The following is a 7635-nucleotide window of genomic DNA, read 5'->3' as shown; positions in this document are numbered from 1 at the left end:
TTTACAGGTAGATCAACTTGCCCAACTATCATGGACACACCCTTATACAACCTCCCACAAGATACAGACTCCCCCGAAGGTATAAAAACTTCCTCTCTTACAGACTCAAATTCACTCAAACCCAACCTTTTAACATAATTCGATGATACAAACGACTGTGACGCTCCCAAATCAAACAAAACAAAGGTATAAACACCATTAACAAGAAATGTACCAGTGATAACATGAGTGTCGTCCTCAGCTGCTTTCTTTTCCATCATAAACAGCTTGCCACTGGTCTTCTGCCCACCTCCCTGGACAGTACTAGCTGAGGTAGCCGGTTTAGCACCCGACGCTAGTTTGTTGTTGGTGTTCGTAGCTAGTTTCTGATAAGAATTACCGCCATTGCGGTTGCCCCCACCGTTGTTCTGACCTCCGTTGTTGTTCCATGACCCAGCCGGTCTGTTACTCGCATAACTCTGAGCAGGACCCTGTAAAAAGCTCCCCTGTGACGGTCTCTGGAAACCCCCACTCACTGCACTGGTGCACTCATGTCTCTTGTGGCCTACACCACCACAGTTAAAACAGGTCATTCCCCAGCTACTACTACCACTCCTCCGGCCACGCCCATATGAAGCCCCAGCACTAAACCCTGAACCAGATGAATATGCTCTCGCCTGAGTGTGGTTACCCTTCTTATAGTTGGATTGACCACCACCCTCGCTCTCAGCCTTCCTCTTCTCAGCACCCCTCTCCCTTGGTCATCTCCACCAACCTCTCAGCCCTCCCAGCTCTCTCATAGACTTCCTTAACATCTGTAAGGACTCCCACCAGTAGCTTTTCTATAATCTTGGGGGTCAACCCCTTCTCAAACCTCAAAGCTAGATTCTCCTCACTCAGCCACATATCCTCAGCGTATCTGGACTTCTCATTAAACTTACGGTAGTGCTCAGCCACCGTCATATCAGATGTCATCTTAAACTCATCGAACTCCTCCATCAGCTTACTCCTCACATGTTTTGGCACAAACTCACGTCTCATGGCTCTCCTGAACTCATCCTAAGGTATTGCAGGTAGTCCCTGCTTCATATACATCTCCCTAGCACTCACCTTGACCTTATCCCACCACTCACCTGCCTCTTCCCTCAAGTAGAACGCAGCTTGTTCCACTTTCAACTCATCCGGGCAGTGCACCAACTCCAGGATATTCTCTATCTCTCAGCGCCAATTATCCAGAAGAATTGGCGCCCCGGTTCCCTTATACTCTTTCGGACTGAACCTAGATATGTGGATATTGATCTTGGAGTTATCAACCTCCTTATCCTTTCCCACTCTCTTCAAAGCTTCCATAAGAGCATCTTGGTGCTCCAACATCTTTACTATGTCGTCAACCGTCATACTCTCAGCTCTAGCATACAAGGCGGTTTTCTTTGGCGGCATCTTGTAACTATATAGAAAAAGGTAGACTTAAACACTCATACTATAACCCAAAACATGCATACGACCTGTATAAAACCCACTCGATGGAGTCCCAAAAACCCACTCGATCGAGTTGAGGCCACTCGATCGAGTGCCCTACCTACTCGATCGAGTGCCTCGACTCCAGAACCTGATCAGAATACTGCTCAAAAACACACTCGATCGAGTTGACTAGCTACTCGATCGAGCTGACCCCACTCGATCGAGTGCCCCTACTTACTCGATCGAGTGCCCAAAATCTCGATTCTGCCCAGAAAATGTAAACTACCCACTCGATCGAGTCAGACCCACTCGATCGAGCCATGCTGACTTGTAAACACTACCCGCATGCTTATCTTTCTTTCCCAACTATACATTACAACCTTTATATTATTAACATAACAACAACAACAACAACAACAATTCATATGTATAAACGCAGCTCTTTATATACTCAACATAATAACTTTGCTTCATATCACTAATATGCCACATTATAAAACAAAGAACATGCCTTCATCCAATCATACAAGTCACATATCGATCAACATTTACTCCATACCTCCTATCCTCCACATTCACACATCCACTGTTCCACACCACACGTTACTATATGGATACACAAACCAGAAGATAACACATACGATCCCGACACGTACCCCATGTGACCGGTTCAAAATTGTAGGGCGAGTTCACGACTTTAGGACGTCTCCCAAGCCTTTGCATTAGCTCCTACAACTTCTACCCCGGGTTCATTTTAATTGACTTCCTATATTCATTAGATTCATTGGTTACAGGTTTCAGGATCATCGCTCTGATACCACTTTGTGACACCCCCATACTCCAAGTGCCTTACCAGGACCACTCAGGTATAGGAACGTCACCATCTCGGTTACCCGAGGCAATGATAATCATAAGACAACAAAGAAACGTACTTTAAAAGTAAATATAGTTTAAGTGATTACATGTCTCAAACCAAAACTTTTAAATGAAATACAACCAAACCAAAACTGTCTGCTAACAAAACTGAATAACTAAAGGACATTGTCTGACACAGCGGAAGACTCTTGTAACTGCAAGTGACGACTCATCCCAGCTAGCACATATGCATCATATCAAACCTGCTCAATAACTGCTCACCATCCCCGAATGGATCACCACAGTTTTTAAAACAATTAAACGGGGTCAGTACCAATTACACAACACAAATCACAATAAAACAAATGCCAAACAGCTCGCTCGTCACATCAAACCCCAGTCTCCATAATCAATCTCCACACAACTGACTACACACTAAAGTGTGTAGTCCTGCCAGAGTACCCATTACAACAGATACTCCACACCGCCAGTGGGGGACCGCAGCCGTTCCCACCTAAGCCCCGCTCATCTCCATCGAGCGATAAACCCATTTCATTAATGTGTACATCCCTTCTGTGACGGGTTCCACAGAAGGTGAATCAAGGGCGTGAAGCCACTCCTGCAAGTGACTCCACTCAGCCAGGGACGCACCCCGAAGAACACAGACAGATACAATAATAATCAACGATATTATTCAACAATACAACCAACAATATAACCAACAACCGTCACAACCACCAACAATATACTTTAACAATAATCACAATGAAACCACCAAATACATCATATAATTAATACTAAGTAGGGAAACCCTACCTGGAAAGCAATCACAGAATCAGACGATCTAGCAGCTGTCTCAAAACCTCTCTTCTACGAACCCTCCTCCTATACATACATTCATACAATTACTACTACAACAATACAAACCATCAAAAACCTCCAATTCCCCAAATTAGGGTTTAACCAACATTAACCAATTGCTATAAAAATGATACGTAGAACTTACCCTTGACGCAAGGATCTCAACGATGTAAAGAACAAAGGAAACCGACACCTCTAGCTCCGGGATTTGCTAATAATGCGGAAGAACAATGTAACGTAACTTGAAATCTCTCTTAATAGTGAATTAGGTTTTGTAAAAGTGTTTAAAGAAGATGACGAAACTTGTTATATATTAATTCGCGTTATTAACAAAACCCGTCAAATAACAACCCGTAACCCGACTTACTCGATCGAGTAAGTCTCGTACTCGATCGAGTGCCAAGGCTACTCGATCGAGTACCCTACAGGCAGACTATTGTTTCGTATACCAAACATACTTACTCGACAGAGTAAGCCCCACTCGATAGAGTACCCAGAGACTCATAAAACCGTAGTATTACATTAAGAATGTGTCGATAATTTTCACGTGAACCCTAATTTTTAAATTCATAATATACATTTGATAACACTTTTGCGATGAAACACTCAATATAATCAACAATTTATACCAAAAGCATCACGTGAATTTCAAATGGCGATGAATGACCGAAGCTTCAATGTATGTCAAAAGTCGCGTCTTTTTGCACCATAATACCATCAATAGTCAAAACCTTTCATTTATTAGAACAAAAAATATAAAATTTACGTTGAGACGTTAGAGTAAACGACTACAATTTCTAAAAACTATTTAGGTCACAAATTAAAGTAACAAAATGGACAACAAATTCATACCTAGCTAGAACTTTAAGTGCGAGATAATTTTATGCGGTTTGCATTTATCACATTACTCCCATATGTGTACCTATGAACATCAAGATAAGAAAGTCAATAGTTGAATCAATGATAAATTACAGTATGTATAATAAGAGGTGACAAAAAAAAATCAAAAACTTTATATTTCAATGAGATAGAAATGAAATGATGCTCTGAGTTTTTTTTTTTACGGAGATGCTATAAATATTAGTACCAAGAATATGAGCGTTTTGGAAGATTAAAAGTTAGTTTCTCAAAGGTCAAGTAGAAGAGGTAGAGAAAGGGTGAGCAATAAACGGAGGTCCATTGATTGCACAAGTTATGTGGAATAATGAAGTATCATTTATTCTCGAGCATTAAAAGTGTAATTGATCAATTGTCATTTATTTTAGATAATAAATGGATTTACAAACACAAAACATCTCTATGAAATGCACGAAATGTCCTTTTAAAGCTATTAGAGAGTGCCATATGGCAGATAGGAATGCACTCAACAAACATTTTTATTTTATTGTATAGATAGATATACAAGTTCTCTCCCTGGCTTCTTTCAATATCATATTCTCCTTAACAATATTTTCGTTAATTAATTTTTCTTTTATGAATATGTTTATATTTTTATACGCTAACTTAGGTTGACGGAGTTATTTTTATCATTCAAAATGCTTTGATTTTCACTATAGTGTCATAATTTAATATGTATTTTTTTTTGTATTAATTTTTTGTTAATTTGTGTATTGTAGATATGAGAATTTTAGTTACTAATAAAAGTGTGTGGATTTTCAGGGTTGCTTGCGTCACGAGTTTCAAACCTTGCAATGAAGCATCTGATCCATTTGGCTTTCATTTAGGTTAATAATTTTGGTTTGATTAATGATTGTCACCGACAAATGCTAAATTTTGAGTTTGGTCTAAGCAAAATGACATGTGTATTCTCATATTATAATCAACAACGAATTCTTACATTCATGTTGAGGTTCTAATTACCATTGCATTTTAACAAAAGCGAAAGTGCATGGAACAAATTTTCAAAGTTTGATAACAAATAACTACATCAATTGAAGACATTTTGTTATTATGTCAATAATTAATTTAGGTGATGGTTTATGCTTTTGTAACTGTCATTCCCTTATTCATGACTTTTAATCTAACACATCTGATATATTAAAGTTTTATGGTTTCCTATTCTTTTTCCTTGGGTTTCTAATACATACTTATCTAAAATATTCATTTTTATAAACAATGCCTTGACATTTAAGTTAAAATATTTGTATTTTTAATAAAGTTTTGAAATGTAAATTATTGGTGATTAAATTTTCATCAAGGCCAGATTTGTAGTAAACTTGATTTTGTAATATTTATATGTTTTATCTTTCATAGATATATATAAAAAGGTGACTATAAAAGTATGGTAGATTTTAATGCTTAATGTTGTTTGTTTCTATAGCCTTTTTCATATTTTGTCAATGGACAAACATTTATAATGCATTTGGGTACTAAATTAAGCAAGTTCCATACCATATGAAATTTTGAAATTTTAACCCTTTCATGATTAGTTTTTCTCTATTATAGTATTATCCCAACTTAAATTCTAAAATATTCAAATACACAATTGTTATAAATATTTGATATTAAGGATGTTGGTTGCTTTAAATAGAAAAAAATAATTTCCATGAACATACAAAAAAAAAGATAGTTTGGTTACCAACTTATATGAGTTACAATTGCGTAGAGTAAAATGCACTCAATGCCATTGTAAAACTTCTTTTTTTCTAAATTTGCCATTGTAGAAACTTTTTTCTATAGATGCTACTATGGACTATACATTATTTGCTTAATTGCCACTTCCTTACTTGCTTAAGCTATAATTGCAGGTTACTCACTCTAGTATTAATTTTTTTTCATGAGTATATTAATGGTAATGTTTATTTAATTCTTCCATTTTCTTTCTCTTTTTAAATCAAAATATGATGAACAGAAAAATTTTCGTGTCCTCCGGGAGAGACATACTCCTTACACCTATGCTATTATAATATTCCATTTGGTGGATAACATTTAAGTGTAAGGAGGACGGTTCTCCCAGAGGACATAATAATTTTTTTGATGAACAAGACATGTGGAATATATATTTCCATGGCGCCATTATTATTTTTCCCATGTGTACCAAATTACCAATTACGGTTACTCTACCAAGTGTTAACAAAAAAAAACTGATTGAATTCAAAGTTAACATCACAAATTATAAAATATGATGGGGTTATACTGAAAGGCGGTCTTATACCGTGAGACGATCATTTTATAAATTAACTATTCATTTATAGCTAATAAATGAGTTGTTTTTTTATCATAGGACTGTGAGTATGAGACCGTCTCTCTCAATATTATTGACCAAACATACCTTCATTTGATTAAACTCAATTGATTTCTTTTGGCAGCCAAGCAAAAGGTTAAGAACCTGGGATAAATATTGGAGTTGTAGTACCTTTTTTTTCCAATAAAATTATTTATTTATTAAATTTTATGTTACCCAATGACAATTAAATAAGCTAAGTATATTTTAGAGGGGAGACTATAGAAGAAATATTAGATGGCATTTTAGAAAAAAAAAAACAAGTTTCACAATGGCATTGAGAGTGTTTATCTCCAATTGTGTATTTTACTACATTTCTCTTTGTTTATTACAATTTAAAATTTGGAACAAATTAAATAATATTATTAAACGGATTTTATAATACAAATGTCTTATGAAATAATATTAGTAGTTATGAAAGCACAGTTGATAATTTGGTCTTCATAAATTTTGACATAATTGTAATTTTTTTTTCATGTATTCACCTTGTAATTAAGCACATCTTTCTTTTCCAACCATTAGTATTATCCACAAAGCTAATGAATCTATAAAATTAAGATTCTCCATTTTAAATGTAACGAAATTCAAAGGAAGTAACACTATTCATGACATTACAAACAACTTCTTAATTCTAACATAGATGGTAATTGGACAACGAGTAAAAACTTGAGAAAATAGTTATTTTTTATTGAGAAAAGAGAAATAATACAACAAATATTTATTTTGAATATTCAATTCATGTATATGAACTAACCACTCAGAAAAATGAAAAATAGGTCCAAGATGTACCACTCTTTCTCGACTTAAACATCATCTATATTCTTACTAAGTAGTAACATCTCACCCTCTGAAATGGTAAATCTCCGTTTGAATCCGTGCATTAAGCACGGGTGCAAAAACTAGTTATAATATTCATAATCCTTACGTAAAAATAGCCTTTAATGTGTTATAAATGTCTCATTTAATGACATATTAAAATTTGTTTTGAAATGCATTAAGAGAGTGTTTGGCAACAAGAATTTAATTTGAAATGCCTCATTTTAAATTGGGTTTTTCTAACATGTGCCCTTAGGGCACATGATAAAAAGCTAAATAGGGGAAGATTTTCAAGATTATTACACTAATTATGGTAAATATGAGTTTCAACTCTAATTTATCATGAAATATTATTCTCAACAATATTTCCCTATTTAGCTTATTATCATGTGCCCTAAGGACACATGTTAGAAAATCTGTTTTAAATTTAGCAAAGTGAA

Source organism: Silene latifolia, chromosome 10, assembly GCF_048544455.1.
Source record: "Silene latifolia isolate original U9 population chromosome 10, ASM4854445v1, whole genome shotgun sequence".
NCBI classification, from domain to species: domain Eukaryota; kingdom Viridiplantae; phylum Streptophyta; class Magnoliopsida; order Caryophyllales; family Caryophyllaceae; genus Silene; species Silene latifolia.
The sequence above is the reverse complement of the archived record's forward strand: the minus strand, read 5'-3'. Positions refer to the sequence as shown.